Genomic DNA, 17,311 nt, shown 5'->3' on the forward strand with positions numbered 1-17,311 from the left:
AATGGAATGAAATGGAATGTGGAATGGAATGTGGAATGGAATGGAATGTGGAATGCAATGGAATGCAATGTGGAATGGAATGTGGAATGGAATGGAATGTGGAGTGGAATGGAATGGAATATGGAATGGAATATGGAATGGAATGGAATGGAATGGAATGGAAGGTGGAATTGAAAGGAATGGTATGTGGAATGGAATGGAATTGAATGTAGAATGGAATGGAATGGAATATGGAATGGAAAGGTATGCAATGGAATGGAATTTGGAATGGAATGGAGTAGAATGTGCAACGGAATGGAATGGAATACGAAATTCAATGGAAATGATAGTGGAATGGAAAGTGCAATGGAACGTGGAATGGAACGTGGAATGGAAAGGAATGAATCGTGGAATGGAACACGGAATGGAAATTAGAATAAAATGGAAGGGAATGGAATGGAATGTGTAATGGAATGGAATGTGGAATGAAATGGAATTGAATGCAATGTGGAATGGAATGCAATGCAATGTTGAATGGAATGAAATGGAATTTGGAGTGGAAAGGATTGGGAAGAAATGTGGAATGGAATGGAATGCTATGTGGAATGGAATGGAATGCTATGTGGAATGGAATGGAATGGAATGTGGAATGGAATGGAATGGAATGAGTAATGGAATGGAATGGAATGTGCAATGGAATGGAATGGAAAGTGGAATGGTATGGTGAATGGAATGGAATGCAATGGAAGGTAAAATGGAATGGAATGGAATGCAATATTGAATCGAATGCAATCAAATGCAATGTGGAATGCAATGGAATGCAATATTGAATCCAACGGAATCAAATGCAATGTGGAATGGAATGGAATTCAATGTGGAATGGAATGGAATGGATTGTGGAATGGAATGGAATGGAATGTGGAATGTAACGGAATGGAATGTGGAATGTAATGGAATGGAATGTGGAATGGAATGAAATGAAACGTAGAATGTAACGGAATGGAATGTGGAATGAAATTTTTAATGGAATGGAATGGAAAGGAATGTGGAATGGAATGGAATGTGGAATGGAATGTGGAATGGAATGGAATGGAAAGTGGAATGGAATGTGGAATGCAATGGATCAAGAATTGGAATGGAACGGAATGTGGAATGTAATAGAATGGAATTTGCAATGGAATGTGGAATGCATTGTGGAATGGAATGGAGTGGAGAGTGGAATGGAATCGACTGGAATATGGAATGGAATGGAATGGAATGTGGAACCGAATGGAATTGAATGTGGAATGGAATGGAATGGAATGTGGAATTCAACAGAAAATATCGTGGAATGGAATGGAAATAAACATGGAAAGGACGATGGAATGGAAAGGGGAATATAATGAAATGGAATGGAAAGGAATGGAATGCAATGGAAGCTGGAATGGAATGGAATGGAAAGTGGATTTGAATAGAATGGAATGTGGAATGGTATGGAATGGAATGTGGAATAGAATGGAATGGAACGTGTAATGGAAGTTGGAAAGGAATGTGGAATGTATCAGAATGGAATGTGGAATCGAAAGGAATGGAATGTGTAATGGAATGCAAGGTGGAATGGAAACGAATGGAATGGAATATGGAATGGAATGTGGAAAGGAATTGAATGGAATGTGGAATGGAATGGGATGGAACAGAATGCATTGCAATGTGGAAAGGAATGGAATGGAAAGCAAAGAGGAATTTAATGGAATGGAATGTGGAATTGAATTGAATGGAATGTCGTATGGAATGGAATGGAATGTGGAAAGGAATGGAATGGAATGTGGAATGTAATGCAATGGAAAGTGGAATGGAATCTGGAATGGAATGGATTGGAATGGAATTGAATGTGGAATTTAATGGAATGGAATATTGAATGGAATGGAATGGAATGGAATGTGGAATGAAATGCAATTGAATATGGAATGTAACGGAATGGAACATGGAATGGAATGGAAAGTGTAATGGAATGGAATTGAATGTGGAATGGAATGGAATGGAATGTGCAATGGAATGGAAAGGAATGCAACGTGGAATGCAATGGAATGCAATGTGGAATGGAATGGAATGCAATGAGGAATGGAATGGAATGGAATGTGAAATTGAACTGAATTGAAAGTGGAGTGGAATGGAACCGAATGCGGAATGGAATGGTATGAAATATGAAATGGAATGGAATTGAATGTTGAATGGAATGGAATGGAATGGAATGGAATGGAATGGAATGGAATGAAAAGTGGAATGGAATACAATGGAATGTGGAATGGAATGGAAAGTGCAATGGAATGTGGAATGGAATGGAATGAAATGTGGAAAGGAATGTGGAATGGAATGGAAATGAATGTGGAATGGAATGTGGAATGGAATGGAGAGGAAAGATATGTGGAATGGAATGTAATGGAATGTGGAATGAAAAGTGGAACGGAGTGGAATGGAATGCAATGTGGAATGGAATGGAATGGTATTCAATGTGGAATGGAACTGAATGGAATGTGGAATGGAATGCAATAGATTTTGGAATGGAATATAAAGGAAAGTGGAATGGAATGTGGAATCGAATGGAATGGTACTGAACAGAATATGGAATGGAATGGAATTTAATCTGGAAAGGAATGGAATCCAATGTGGAATGGAATGGAATGGTATGCATTGTGGAATCGAACGGAATGCAATGTTGAATGGAATGGAAAGCAAACTGTAATGGAAAAGAATGGAATGAAATGTGGAATGGAATGGAATGGAATGTGGAATGGAATGGAATGGAATAAAATGGAATGTGGAATCGAAAGGAATGGAATGTGAAATGGAAAGGAATTCAACGTGTAATGGAACGTAGAATGGAACATGGAGTGAAATGTGGAATGGAATGTGGAATGGAATGGAATGGAATGGAATGGAATATGGAATGGAATGTAGAATGGAATGGAATGGAAAGTGGAATGGAATGGGATGGAATGGAATGCAATGCAATGTGGAAAGGAATGGAATGGAATGCAAAGTGGCATTGAATGGAATGGAATGTGGAATTGAATTGAATGGAATGTCGAATGGAATGGAATGGAATGTGGAATGGAATGGAATGGAATGTGGAATGGAATCCAATGGAAAGTGGAATGGAATGTGGAAATGAATGGATTGGAATGGAAATCAATGTGGAATTTAATGGAATGGAATTTGGGATGGAATGGAATGGAATGGAATGTGTAATGAAATGAAATTGTATATGGAATGGAATGGAATGGAATATGGAACGGAATGGAATGGAATACAATGTGTAATGGAACGGAATTGAATGTGGAGTGGAATGGAATTGAATGGGGAGTGGGATGGAGTCAATGTGGAATGGAATGGAATGAAATATGGAATGGAATGGAATTGAATGTTGAAAGGAATGGAATGGAATGGAATGAAATGTGGAATGGAACAAAATGGAATGTGGAATGGAATGTGGAATGCAATGGAATGTGGAATGGAATGTGGAATGGAATGGAATGAAATGTGGAAAGGAATGTGGAATGTAATGGAAATGAATGAGAAATGGAATGTGGAATGGAATGGAATGGAATGCAATGTGGAATGTAATGTAATGGAATGCGGAATGAAATGTGGAATGGAGTGGAATGGAATGCAATGTGGAATAGGATGGAATGGTATTCAATGTGGAATGGAAGGGAATGGAATGTTGAATGGAATGCAATAGAATGTAGAATAGAATGTAAAGGAATGTGGAATGTAAAGGAATCCGGAATGAAACGGATTGGAATCTGGAACAGAATGTGGAATGTAGAGTGGAATGCAATGTGGAATGTAACGGAATGGAATATGGAAAGGAATTTAGAATGGAAATTGGAATGGAATTGAATGGATTGTGGAAAGGAATTGAATGGAATGGTATGGAATATGGAATGGAATTGAATGAAATGTAGAATGGAACGTGGAAAATAACATTGAACGGAAACGGAAATGGAACGTGGAATCGAAGGTGGAAATGAATGGAATGGAATGTGGAATGGAATGTGGAGTGGAATGGATTGGAACACGTAATGCAATGTGGGATGGAATGGAATGGTATGTGGAATTGATGTGGAATGGAACGTGGAATAGAATGCAGAATGGAATGCGGAATGGAATGTGGAATGTAATTGAATGGAATGTGGAATGGAAATTGGAATGGATTGGGATGGAACTTGCAATGGAATGTGGAATGGAATGGAATGGAATGTGGAATAGAATGTGGAAAGGAAAGCGGAATGGAATGGAGTGAAATGTGGAATGGGATGTGGAATGGAATGGAATGGAAAGGAATGTGGAATGGAATGTGGAATGGAAAGTGGAAAGGAATGTACACTGGAATGGAATGGAATGTGGAATGGAATGGAATGTGGAATGGAAAGTTGAATGGAATGGAATGTGGAATGGAATGTGGAATGGAAATTGGAATGGAATGTGGAAAGGAATGGAATAGAAAGTGGAATGGTATGCGGAAAGGAATTGAATGGGATGTGGAATGGAATGCAATGGAATGTGGAATGGAATGAAATGTAATGGAACATGCAATGGAACGTGAAATGGAATGTGGAATGGAATGTGGAATAGAATGTGGAATGGAATGGAATGGAATTTGGAATGGAATATGGAATGGAATGTGGAATGGAATGGAATGGAATGTGGAATGGAATGGAATGGATTTTGGAATGAAATGTGGAATGCAATGTGGAATGCAATGTGGCAGGGAACAAGGCATTGAATGGAGTGGAATGTGGAATGGAATGTGGAACAGAATGTGGATTGGAATGGATTTGAATGTGCAATGGAATGTGGAATAGAATGTGGAACGGAAAGTAGAATGGAATGGAATGGAATGTGGAATGGAATGTATTGGACTGTAGTAAGGAAAGTTTAATGGAACGGAATGGAATGTGGAATGGAATGTGGAATGAAATGGAATGGAATATGTAATGGAATGACGAATGCAGTGTGTAACAGAATGTGGAATGCAACGGAGTGGAATGTGGAATGGAATGTGGATTGGAGAGTGGAATGAAATGTGGAATGGACCAGAATGGAATGTGGAACTGAATTTGGAATGGAAAGTGGAATGGATTGGAATGGATTGTTTAAAGAAATGGAATGGAATGGTATGGAATACGGAACGGAATTTAATGGAATGGAATGTGGAATGGATCTTGGTATAGAATGCAGAATGGAATGTGGAAAGGAATGTGGAATGTAATTGAATGGAATGTGGAATGGAAATTGGAATGGATTGGGATGGAACTTGCAATGGAATGTGGAATGGAATGGAATGGAATGTGGAATAGAATGTGGAAAGGAATGTGGAATGGAATGGAGTGAAATGTGGAATGGAATGTGAAATGGAATGGAATGGAATGTGGAATGGAATGTGGAATGGAATGCAATGGAATAGAAAGTGGAGTGGAATGTGCAATGGAATGGAATGAAATGGAAAGGAATGGGGAATGGAATGTGGAATCGAAAGTGGAAAGGAATGTACAATGGAATGGAATGGAATGTGGAATGGAAAGTTGAATGGAATGGAATGTGTAATGGAATGTGGAATGGAAATTGGAATGGAATGTGGAAAGGAATGGAATAGAAAGTGGAATGTTATGCGGAAAGGAATTGAATGGAATGTGGAATGGTATGGAATGGAATGTGGAATGGAATGGAATGTAATGGAACATGCAATGGAATGTGAAATGGAATGTGGAATGGAATGTGGAATGGAATGGGGAATGGAATGGAATGGAATGTGGAATGGAATGTGGAATGAAATATGGAATGCAATGTGGAATGCAATGTGGCTGGGAACAAGGCATTGAATGGAATGGAATGTGGAATGGAATGTGGAACAGAATGTGGATTGGAATGGATTTGAATGTGCAATGGAATGTGGAATAGAATGTGGAACGGATAGTGGAATGGAATGGAATGGAATGTGGAATGGAATGTATTGGACTGTAGTAAGGAATGTTTAATGGAACAGAATGGAATGCGGAATGGAATGTGGAATGAAATGGAATGGAATATGTAATGGAATGAGGAATGGAGTGTGTAATAGAATGTGGAATGCAACGGAGTGGAAAGTGGAATGGATTGTGGATTGGAGAGTGGAATGGAATGTGGAATGGACCAGAATGGAATGTGGAACGGAATTTGGAATGGAAAGTGGAATGGAATGAAATGGATTGTTTAAAGATATGGAATGGAATGGTACGGAATACGGAATGGAATGGAATGGAATGGAATGTGGAAAGGAACTTGGTATAGAATGCAGAATGGAATGTAGAATGGAATGTGGAATGTAATTGAATGCAATGTGGAATGGAAATTGGAATAGATTGGGATGGAACTTGCAATGGAATGTGGAATGGAATGGAATGGAATGGAATGTGGAATGGAACTTGGTATAGAATGCAGAATGGAATGTGGAAAGGAATGTGGAATGTAATTGAATGGAAAGTGGAATGGAAATTGGAATGGATTGGGAAGGAACTTGCAATGGAATGTGGAATGGAATGGAATGGAATGTGGAATAGAATGTGGAAAGCAATGCGGAATGGAATGGAGTGAAATGTGGAATGGAATGTGGAATGTAATGGAATGTGGAATGGAATGGAATTCAATGGAATAGAAAGTGGAGTGGAATATGGAATGGAATTGAATGGAATGGAAAGGAATGTGGAATGGAAAGTGGAAAGGAATGTACAATGGAATGGAAAGGAATGTGGAATGGAATGGAATGTGGAATGGAAAGTTGAATGGAATGGAATGTGGAATGGAATGTGGAATGGAAATTGGAATGGAATGTGGAAAGGAATGGAATAGAAAGTGGAATGGTATGCGGAAAGGAATTGAACGGGATGTGGAATGTAATGGAATGGAATGTGGAATGGAATGGAATGTAACGGAACATGCAATGTAAGGTGAAATGGAATGTGGAATGGAATGTGGAATGGAATGTGGAATGGAATGGAATGGAATGTGGAATGGAATGTGGAATGGAATGGAATGGAATAGAATGTGGAATGGAATGGAATGGATTGTGGAATGAAATGTGGAATGCAATGTGGAATGCAATGTGGCAGGGAACAAGGTATTGAATGGAATGGAATGTGGAATGGAATGTGGAACAGAATGTGGATTGGAATGGATTTGAATGTGCAATGGAATGTGGAATAGAATGTGGAACGGAAAGTGGAATGGAATGGAATGTGGAATGGAATGTATTGGACTGTAGTAAGGAATGTTTAATGGAACGGAACGGAATGTGGAATGGGATGTGGAATGCAATGGAATGGAATATGTAATGGAATGAGGAATGGAGTGTGTAATAGAATGTGGAATGCAACGGAGTGGAATGTGGAATGGAATGTGGATTGGAGAGTGGAATGGAATGTGGAATGGACCAGAATGGAATGTAGAACGGAATTTGTAATGGAAAGTAGAATGGAATGGAAAAGATTGTTTAAATAAATGGAATGGAATGGTATGGAATACGGAATGGAATGGAATGGAATGGAAAGTGGAATGGAACTTGGAAAATAACGTGGAATGGAAAGCGCACTGGAACGTGGAATGGAAGTTGGAATGGAATGGAATGGAACGTGGAATGGAATGTGGAATGGAATGGAATGGAACATGTAAAGGAATGTGTGATGGAATGGAATGCAATGTGAAATCGAATGTGGAATGTAACGTGGAATAGAATGTAGAATGTCATGTGGAGTGGAAAGTGGAATGAAATTGAAAGGAATGTGGAATGGAACGTGGAATGGAATGGAATTGAACGTGGAATGGAATTGATTGGAAAGTAGAATGAAATGGAATGGAATGGAATGTGGAATGCAATGGAATGGAATGGAATGGAATGTGGAATGGAATGGAATGAAATGCGGAATGGAATTGAATGGAATGTAGAATGGAATGGAATGGAATGTGGAATGGTACGTGAAATGAAATGGAATGGAAAGTGGAATGGAGTGTGGAATGGAACGTGGAAAGGAATGGAATGTAAGGTGGAATGGAATGTGGAATGGAACGCGGAATGGAATGGAAAGGAACGAAATGTAATATGAAATGGAAATTGTAATAGAAATTGTAATGGAATGGAATGGAACGGAATGGAATGTGGAATGGAATGTGGAATGGAGTGGAATGGAAAGGAATGGAATGTGGAATGGAATGGAATGGAAAGGAAAGTGAAATGGAATGTATTGGAATGTGGAAAGGAAGGGAAAGAAATGTGGAATGGAATGGAATGGAACGTGGAATGGAATTTCAAATGGAATATATTGGAATATGTAATAGAATGTGGAATGGAACGGATTGTGGATTGCCGTGGAATGGAATCGAATGCAATGTGGAACGGAATCGAATGGAATGTGCAATGGAATAGAATAGAATAGAATGTAGAATGGAATTTGATGGAATGTGGAATGGAATGTGGATTGGAAAGGAATGTGGAATTGAATGTGGAATTCAATGGAATGGAATGGAATAGAAAGTGGAATGGAATGTGGAATGGAATGTGGAATGGAATGGAATGGAATTTGGAATGGCATGAGTAATGGAACGTGGAATGGAAGGGAATCGAACGTGGAATGGAACTTGGAATGGAACCTGGACTGTATCGTGGAATGGAATGGCATGGAACGTGGAATGGAATGGAACGTGGAATGGAATTGAATGGAAAGTGGAATGGAAAGGAATGGAAAGGGGAATGGAATGGAAAGTGGAATGGAGTGGAATGGAAAGTGGAATGGAATGTGGAATTTAATTTAATGGAAGGTGGAATGGAATGAGGAATGCATCGTGGAATGAAATGAAATGGAACGTGGAATGGAATGGAACGTGGAATGGAATTGAATGGAAAGTGGAATGGAAAGGAATGGAAAGGGGAATGGAATGGAAAGTGGAATGGAGTGGAATGGAAAGTGGAATGGAATGTGGAATTTAATTTAATGGAACGTGGAATGGAATGAGGAATGGAACGTGGAATGAAATATAATGGCTCGTGGAATAGAACGTGGACTGGAACGTGGAATGCATCGTGGAATGAAATGAAATGGAACGTGGAATGGAATGGAATGTTTAATGAAATGGAATGGAACGTAGAAAGGAATCGAATGTGGAATGGAATGGAATGGAATGTGGAATGGAAAGAAATGAAAAGTGAAATCGAATGGAATGGAAAGTGGAATGAAATTGAACGTGGAATGGAGAGGAATGGAAGCTGGAATGGAATGTGGAATGGAACGGAAAGGAATGGAATGCAAAGTGGAAAGGAATACAGCGTGGAAGTCAATGTGGAATAGAATGGCATGGAAAGGAGAATGGAATGTGGAATGTAATGGAATGGAATTTGGAATGGAATGTAGAAAGGAATGGAATGTGGAATGGAATGTGGAATTGAATAGAATGGAATGTGGGATGGAATGGAATGCAATGGAATGGAATGCGGACTGGAATGGAATGGAATGTGAAATTCAATGGAATGGAATGTGGAATGGAATGGCATGGAATGAGGATAGGAATATGGAATGAAATGGAAAGGAATGTGGAATGGAATGTGGAATGGAATGGCATGGAATGGAATGGAATATGGAATGGAATGTGCAATGGAAAGTGGAAAGGAACGTGAAATGGAATGGAAGGGAATGTGGCATGTAATCTGGAAAGGTCTGGAATGGAATGCGGAAGGGAATGGAATGGAAGGTGGAATGGAATGGAACGGAATTGAATGTGGAATGAAATGGAATGGAATGGAATAGAATGGAATGTGGAATGGAATGAAATGGAATCAAATGGATTGGAATGGAATGGAATGGAATGGAGTGGAATGGAATGTGGAATTGATGGGAATTCAATGTGGAATGGAATGCAATGGAATGTGGAATGCAATGTTGAATTTAATGTAATCGAGTGGAATGGAATGGAATTTGGAATGAAATGGAATGTGGAATGGATCGGAATTCAATGGGGAACGGCATGGAATGAAATGTGGAATGGAATGGAATGGAATGTGGAATCGAATGTGCAATGGAATGGAATGGAACTTGGAATGGAATGTGAAGTAGAATGGAATGGAATGGAATGGAATGTGGAATGGAATGGAATGTGGAATGGAATGGAACGTGGAATGGAATGGAATGGAATGTGGTATGGAATATGGAATGTGTAGGAACGGAATGTGGAAAGTAATGTGGAATATATTATGAAATGGAATGGAAAGGAATGTGGAATGGATTGGAATGCAATGTGGAATGGAATAGAATGCTATGGATTGTGGAATGGAATTGAATCGAATGCAACGGAATGTGGAACGTAACACGTAATGGCCTGTGGAATGGAATGTAATGTGGAACGGAATGGAATGGAATGGAATGAAATGTGGAATGGAATGTGTAACGGAATGTGAAATGGAATGGAATGTGGAGTGGAATGGAATGGAATGTGGAGTGGAAAGTTGTATGGAATGTGGAAAACAACGGTATGGAAAGGAATGGATTGTGGAATGGAATTGAATGGAATGGAATGGAATGGAATGGAAAGTGAAATGGAATCGAATGGAATGTGGAATGGAATGGAATGGGATATGGAATTCAAAGTGGAATGGAATGGAATGGAATGTGGAATGGAATGTGGAATAGAACGGAATGTAGATTGCAATGGAATGGATTCTAATGGAATGTGGAGTGGAATGGAATGGAATATGGAATGGAATGTGTAATGGAACGGAATGTTGATTGCAATGGAATGGAATCTATTGGAATGTGGAATGGAATGGAATGGATTGTGGAATGAAATGGAAAGGAATGGAATGCAGAATGGAATGGGATGGAATCTGGAAATGAATGTGGACCAGAATGGAAAGTGGAATGGAATGTGGACTGGAATGGAATGGAATGTGGAATGGAATGAGGAATGGAACATGGAACGCAATAGAAAGGAAAGTGGAATAGAGCTTGGAATGGAACGTGGAATTGATCGTGGAATGGAATGAAATGGGAAGTGGAGTGGAATGGAATGAAATGGAAAATGGAGTGGAATGGAAGATGGAATGGGGTGGAATGGAACGTGGAATGGAATGGAACGGAACGTGGAATGGAATGGAATGTAAAGTGGAATGGAATGGAACACGGAATGGAATGGAACGTGGAATGGAATGGAATGGAACATGGAATAGAATGGAACGGAACTTGGAAAGTAATGGAATGGACAGTTGAACGGAATGGAATGTGGGATGGAGTGGAATGGAAAGTTGAATGGAATGTGGAATGGATTGGAATGGAATCTAATGCAAAATGGAATGGAATATAATGTGGAATGGAATGTGGAATGGAATGGAATGTGGAATGGAATGGAATGGAATGTGGAAAGGAATGTGGAACGGAATGCAATCTGTAACGGAATGTGGAATTGAATGGAATGGAAAGTCGAATGCAATGGAATGGAATGTGGAATGGAACATGGAAAGGAATGGAAGGGAAAGGACTGTGGAATGGAACGTGGAATGGATTGGAATGTGGAAGTTAATGTGAATGGAATGGAATGGAATGGGGAATGCAATGGTATGGAATGTGGAATTGAAGGTGGAATTTAATGGAATGGAATGTGGAATGGAATTTGAAAAGCAATGTAATGGAAGGGAATGGAATGTGGAATGGAATGTGGAATGGAATGTGGAATGGAATGTGGAGTGGAATGTGGAATGGAATGGAATGGAGTGAGATGTGGAATGCAATCTGGAATGAAATGGAATGGAATGTGAAATGGAAAGGAACGGAATGTGGAATGAAATCGAATGGAATCGAATGTGTTATGGAAAGGAATGGAAAGGAATGTGAAATGGAATGTGGAATGGAATGCAACGGAAAGGAATGTGTAATGGAAGGGAATGGAATGGAATGGAATGGAAAGTGGAATGGAATTGAATGGAATGGAAGGGAATGTAATGCAATGTGGAATGGAATGGAATGGAATGGAATCGAGTGTGGAAAGGAATGCAATGGAATGTAGAATGTAATGGAATGGCATGTGAAATGGATATATAATGGAAAGTGAAATGGAATGGGTATTGAAAAAGAATTGAAAGGTATGTGAAATGGAACGTGGAATTGAATGGAATGTAATGTGTTATGGAATGAGGAATGGATTGGAATAGAATGGAAAGGAATTTGGAATGTAATGGAGTGGAATGTGGAACGGGAAGTGGAATGGAATGGAATGGAATGGAATGTGGAAAAGAACGTGGAATGGAATGGAATTGAATGTGGAATGGAGTAGAATGCAAAGTGGAATGGAACGTGGAATGGAATGGAATGGAAACTGGAATGGAATGTGGCATGGAATGGAATGGAATGTGGAATGGAATGGAATAGAATGTGGAATGGAATGTGGAATGGAATGCAATGGAATGCAATGTGGAATACAAGGCAATGGAACGGAATGGAATGGAATGTGGAACGGAAATTAAACGAATGGAGTGGAATTGAATGTGGAATGGAAATGAATGGGATGGAAAGGAATTTGGAATCCAATGGAATGTGGAATGAAATGGAATGCAATGTGGAATGAAATGGAATGCAATATGGAATGGAATGGAATGGAATGAAATGTGGAATGGAATTGGAATGGAATATTATGGAATGTGGAAAGGAAAGTGCAATGGAATGTAATGTGGAATGGAATGGACTGCAATGTGGAATGGAATGGAATGGAATGTGGAATGGAATGGAATGCAATGTGGAATGGAAAGAAATGGAATGTGGAATGGAATAGAATGGAAGGTGGAATGGAATGGAATGGCATGTGAATTGGAAATAGAATGGAATGTGAAATGGAAATAGAATGCAATGTGGAATGGAATGTAATGGAATGTGGAATGGAAAAGAATGGAATGTGAAATGGAATTGAATGGCAATTGAAATGGAAATAGAATGGAATGTGGAATGGAAAGTAATGGAATATGTAATGGAATGGAATGCAATTTGGAATGCAACGTGGAAAGAACGGATTTGAATGTGGAATGGAATATGGAATGATATGGAATGGAAAGTGGAATTGAATGGTGTGGAATGTTGAGTGGAATGGAATGGAATCGAATGTGGAATGCAATGGATTTGAAAGGAATGGAATGGAATGTGGAATGGAATGCAATTGAATGTGGAGTGGAATGGAAAGTAATGTAATGTGGAATGGAAGACAATGTAATAGAATGAAAAGTAATGGAATGTGGAATGCACCATGTAATGGAAGGTGGAATGGAATGGAATGGAATGTGGAATGGAATAGAATGGAATGTGCAATGGAAAGGAATGGGATGTGGAATGGAATGTGGAATGGAACACGGAATGGAACGTGCAATGGTATGTGGAATGGAACGTGGAATGGAATGGAATGGAACGTGGAACTGATTGTGGAAAGGAATGGAATGGAATGTGTAAAGGAAGGTGGATTGGAATGTGGAATGCATTATGGAAAGGAACGTGGAATGGAATGGAATGGAATGTGGAATGGAAGGTGGATTGGAATATGGAATGGAAGTTGGAATGGAATGTGGAATTGAATGGAATGGAAAGTGGAATGGAACGTGAAATGGAACATGGACAGGAACGTGGAATGGGACGTGGAATGGAGGGTGGACAGTAACGTGGAAAGTACCGTGGAATGGAATGGAATGCAATGTGAAATGAAATGGAATATAATGTGGAATGGAATGTGGAATGGAATGTGGAAAGGAATGTGGAATGGAATGTGGAATGGAAAGCGGAATGGAATGTGGAAAGGAATGTGGAATGGAATGGGGCGGAATGGAATGGAATTTGGAATGTAATGGAATGTGGAATGGAATGAAATGGAACGTGGAATGCAATGTATTGCAGTGTGGAATGTAATGGATTGGAATGTGGAAAGGAATGTGGAATACAAAAGAATAGAATGTGGAACGGAATGTGTAATGGAATGGAAAGGATTGTGGAGTGGATTGTAATGCAATGTGGAATGGAATGGAATTTGGAATGGAAGTTGGAATGGAATGGAATGGAATTTGGAATGGAATGTGGAATGGAATGGAATGGAGTGTGGAATGGAACGTGGAATGGAAGATGGAATGGAACACGGAATGGAATGGAATGTAACGTGGAATGTAAAGGAATGGAATGTGGAATGGAATATGGAATGGAATAGAATATGGAATGGAATGTGGAATAGAATGGAATCAAATGTGGAATGGAATGTGGAATGGAATGGAATGGAACGTGGAATGGAATGTGGAATGGAACGTGGTATGTGATGGATTGGAATGTGCAATGTGACAAAATTGTATGGTATGTGGAATGGATGGTGGAATGGAACAGAAAGGAATGAGGAATGGAATGTGGAATGAAACGGAATGGAATGTGGAAAGGAATGGTATGGAATGTGGAATGCCACATGGAATGGAATGGAAAGGAATGTGGTATTTAACGTGGAATGGAATATGGAATGGAATGGAATGGAATGGAATTTGGAATGGAATGTGGAATGGAATCGAATGTGGAATTGAATGGAATGGAACGGGTAAAGGAACGTGGAATGGAATGCAATGGAATGTGGAATGAAAGTGGAATGGAAAGGAGTGTGGAATGGAATGGCATGGAAAGGAATGTGGAGTGGAATGGAATGGAATGTGGAATGGAATGGAATGGAATGTGGAAAGCAATGTGGAAGGAATGGAATGGATTGTGGAATGGAAAGTGGAATGGAATGCAATGGAACTTGGAATGTAACATGGAACTTAATGTGGAATGGAATGTGTAATGGAAGGGAATGGAATGTGGAATGGAATGTAGAATGGAAAGTGGAATTGAATGCAATTGAATGTGGAATTGAGTGTGGAATGGTAAAGAATGGAATTACGTTCCCTTCCATTCCACATTTCATTCCATTGCATTCCATATTCCATTCCATTCGATTCCATGCCATTCCATTCCATTCCATTCCTCATTCCATTCAATTCCATTCCTCATTCCATTCCATTCCATTCCACATTCCATTACGTTGAATCCCAAGTTCCATTCCACTTTCCATTGCACGTTCCTTTCCACGTTCCATTTCACATTCCATTCCACATTCCATTCCACGTTCCATTCCATTCCATTCCTCTTTCCATTTCACATTCCATTCCTTTCCATTCCGCTTTCCATTCCATTCCATTTCACGTTCCATTACACATTCTATTCAACAATGCATTCCATTCCACATTCCATTCCATTCCATTACATTCAATTGCATTCCATTACATTCAATTCTATTCCACTTTCCATTCCATTGCATTCCATTCCACATTCCATTCCACATTCCATTCCATATTCCCTTCCATTCCATTCCACATTCAATTCCATTCCATTCCATTCCGTTCCACATTGCATTGCATTCCATTCCATTACACCTTCCATTCGATTCCATGCCACATCCCTTTCCATTGCACTCTATTCCATTCCATTCCAGAATGCATTCCATTCCATGCCACTTTCCTTTCCACTTCATTCCACTTTCCATTCCACATTCCATTCTATTCCACATTCCATTGTATATTCCATTCGATTGCCTTCCACATTCCATTCCATTCTAATCCACATTCCATTCCATTCGATTCCATTCCATTCCATGCCATCCCATTCCATTCCATTCCTCATTCCATTCCATTCCATTCCACATTCCATTCCATTCCATTCCACATTCCATTCCACATTCCATTCCATTCCATTTTACATTCCATTCCACATTCCATTCCACATTCAATTCCATTCCATTCCATTTCACATTCCTTTCCATTCCATTCCACTTTCCATTCCACTTTGCATTCAATTGCATTCCACATTCAATTCCATTCCATTCAACATTCCGTTCCATTCCATTCCACATTCCATTCCACATTCCATTACATTCCATTCCACATTCCATTCCATTCCATTCCATTATATTCCACATTCCATTCCATTCCATTCCATTCCACATTGCGCTCCATTCCATTGAATTCCATTTCATTCCATAGTCCATTAAATTCCATTCCATTCTATTCCACTTTGCATTCCAATTACATTCCATTCTGCATTCCATTCCACATCCCTTTTCATTCCAATCCCTTACTTTCCACATCCCATTCCATTCCATTCCACATTCCATTCCATTCCATTCCATTCCACATTCCATTCCCTTCCATTCTAATTTCCATTCAACATACAATTCCATTCCATTCCATTCTAATTTCCATTCCACATTCAATTCCATTCCATTCCAAATTCCATTTCATTGCATTCCATTGCATTCCTTTCCACTTTCAATTCCATTGCATTCCATTCCACATTCCATTCCATTCCACGTGCCATCCAATTCCTTTCCACGTTCCGTTTCATTTCGTTTCATTTCATTTTCCTTTCGAATCCATTCCACGTTCCCTTCCATTACGTTCCACTTTCCATTCCACATTCCTTTCCATTCCATTCCAACTTCCATTACTTTCCATTCCACGTTCCATTCCACATTTCATTCTATTCCATTCCCTTCCATTCTACATGCCATTACATTCCATTCCACGTTCCATTCCATTCCACCTTGCATTCCACCTTCAATTCCATTCCATTCCATTCAACATTCCATTCCATTTCATTCCATTCCACATTCCATTCCATTCCACATTCCATTCCATATTCCGTTCCTTCCATTCCACATTCCATTCAACATTCCTTTCCACATTCCTTTCCATTCCACATTCTATTCCATTCCATTCCACTTTCGAATCCATTCCATTCCACATTCCATTCCATTCCACTCCACATTCCATGGCACATTCCATTCCATTTTCCATTCCACGTTCCACTCCACGTTCCTTTCCACGTTCCATTTCCCATTCCATTCCGCGTTCTATTCAAAATTCCATTTCATTCCATTCCACTTTCCATTCCACATTCCATTCCATTCCATTCCGCTTTCCATTCCATTGCATTTCCCATTCCACATTGCATTCCATTCCATTCCATTCCACATTCCCTTCAATTACTTTCCACATTCATTTCCATTATATTCTATGCTGTTCCATTCCACAGTGCATTCCATTCCATTCCACTTTCCCTTCCATATCATTCCACGTTACATTCCACATTAAATTCCATTCAATTCCACATTCCATTCCATTCCACTTTCCATTCCATTCCATTCTATTCCACATTCCATTCCACATTCCATTCCATTCCATTCTATTCCACATTCCATTCCACATTCCATTCAATTCCACTCCATATTCCAT

Source organism: Pongo pygmaeus, chromosome 22 (genome assembly GCF_028885625.2).
Source record: "Pongo pygmaeus isolate AG05252 chromosome 22, NHGRI_mPonPyg2-v2.0_pri, whole genome shotgun sequence".
In the NCBI taxonomy this organism is placed as follows: Eukaryota; Metazoa; Chordata; class Mammalia; order Primates; family Hominidae; genus Pongo; species Pongo pygmaeus.